Here is a 2,581-nt window from a genome sequence, read left to right as displayed (position 1 = left end):
TTTTCTTTCTTTTAAAAATCGGCAAGAACTTTCCAGACAACCCAATATAAGATTTCCAAAAAAAATAATTCTATTTCTCTATATTTTCATTTTGTATTTGCATTTCTGGTTACCTCCCTTCCATTGTAATTTCAGGATTTTTGTATGTGAGTCAATTAATGCCTTATTTACTGGGAATCACCTCTTCAAAAGATCTTCTAAATCTCCTTAATTAATATTAAGACCTGATAAAAATAGATAATATTATTAAAATTTTTTGAGAGATTACTTGGTTTCTATTTCTCTCAAATAGCTCCACTCTCATGATCTTTGTATGTATTAGGAAACTTTATAAAAATAAATTATAAAAATAAAAAATGATATCTTATAAGTACCAATTAAAAAATTATAAATTATCATGTAAGGATTAATAATAGCATTTTCTTAAATCTCTCTCTATATAAAGCTGAAGTTGTCTGTGTATGGCAGGTTTGGTAGCCTTCAACTAACACCATCTCCTCCGAGACCCTGTGGCACAAGTTGACCAAAATCGAGAGTATGATAGCATGTTAACACCATAAATTATTTACATCAAAACAGTGCTTTTTTTCTATGAAAATCCCTATTTTTTACGATTTTTTTACTGCTGTGTCACCATTTTTCAGTGTATTTCAACCAGAAAAATGTTTACTTTAACCCTTTAGCATTTAAACCGGCCATATCCAGCCAAAAGTATTCTGCCTGTTTTATGTTCAAACTGGCCAGATCTGGTCTCTCACACCAACCCAACAATATCGTTTTAAAAGTTAACACCTACCTCATCAAAATCTCATAGCTACAAGATAATGCATGATTAGTTCAAAACAATGTGGATGAAGAAGCATTAATTTTGGTAGAATAGTGCGAACACTAAAGGGTTAAGAGAATAACAAGCTACATAATGCAAAATTTTTACTTTTCAAAAGTTCCAATTCGCACTGGGGTCGATGTAATCGACTTAATCCCTTTGTCTGTCCTTGTTTGTCCTCTCTGTGTTTAGCACCTTGTGGGCAGTAAAGAAATAGGTTTTTCATCTGCTGCTACATTCTGTGTTCAAATTCTGCTGAGGTCCATTTTACTTTTTATCTTTTTGGGGTCGGTAATTTAAGTACCAGTTGCGTACTAGGGTCGATCTAACATACTGCCCACTGCCTCTAAAATTTTGGGCCATGTGCCTAGAGTAGAAAAGTAGGATCTTTTCTGTTTGAACGGCAGTTTTTAACATAATTTCTAGGTAACTAAACACTTTTAAACTTCGTATACTGGTAGAATGTGTTTATAAAACATCTTTTTCTCTTGATTTTCTTGAGAAAATTCTATGGTTTGTAAGATATTTGTTGTTTTTTTCTTCAATTTCAACCAATCAATGATGTCCATTGAGGTAAAAATCATTCCGTTCTGTATGAATATGTCCCTCGTTTAAGAAACAGATTGGGTTTATTTACATTTGTGAAGAAAAAAAGATACCCTTCCCCCACCCCCTAATCCTAACCCTAACCTTAAAAGGGATTGAAATGCAATAGATCGATTCTAGGGCCATAATTAAGGGTGACAATTTCATATGACACTGCTAGAAAAAACTGCCATTCAAACTGAAAAGATCCAAAAAGTATATATACACATATACACACACACACATACATATGTGCATATGTGTGAGGGTGCATAGCTCAGTGGTTTAGAGCGTTGGGCTCAAAATCGTGAGGAAGTGGGTTTGATTCCTACACCAGGCTGTGTAATATATCCTTAAGCAAGACACTTTATCTCACGTTGCCCTGAGTTCACTCAGCTGTAGAAATGAGTTGCGACATCACTGGTGCCAAGGTGTATCAGCCTTTGCCTTTCCTCTGGATCACATCAGTGACATGGAGAGAGAAGGCTGGTCTGCATGGGCAAATGCTGGTCTTGCGTAAACTTGCCTGGACTTGTGCCGAAGAGGGGAACTTTCTAGGTGTAATCCCATAGTCATCATCATCATCGTTTAATGTCCACTTTCCATGCTAGCATGGGTTGGACGGTTCAACTGGGGTCTGGGAAGCCAGAAAATTGCACCAGGCACCAGCCTGATCTGGCAGTGTTTCTACAGCTGGATGCCCTTCCTAACGCCAACCACTCCAAGAGTGTAGTGGGTGCTTTTTATGTGCCACCTACACAGGTGCCAAACGAGGCTGGCAAACGGCCACGCTCGGATGGTGTTTTTTTATGTGCCACCGAGACGGAGGCCAGGCGGGACTGGCACGGCCATGATTGGATGGTGTTTGTTACGTGCTCACAGCACGGAGGCCAGTAAATAAGGCTACGGCCACGTTCGGATGGTCTTCTTATGTGCCACCGGCACTGGTACCACAAAATACAAATTCCATTGATGTTCATCTATTTTGATTTGGTTTGATTTTCACTTGCCTCAACAGGTCTTCACAAGTGTCCCAAGAAGGAAGGTATGCACAGGTGGACTGACTACGTCCCAGGTAGGGGCCATGGGTTATGGCCTCACGTGTCCTGCCGGGTGATTATATATATAATGACTGAAACAAGTAAAAGAGTATATATATATACTCTTTAC

Source organism: Octopus sinensis, linkage group LG27 (genome assembly GCF_006345805.1).
Source record: "Octopus sinensis linkage group LG27, ASM634580v1, whole genome shotgun sequence".
In the NCBI taxonomy this organism is placed as follows: domain Eukaryota; kingdom Metazoa; phylum Mollusca; class Cephalopoda; order Octopoda; family Octopodidae; genus Octopus; species Octopus sinensis.
This window is presented reverse-complemented; position numbering follows the sequence as displayed.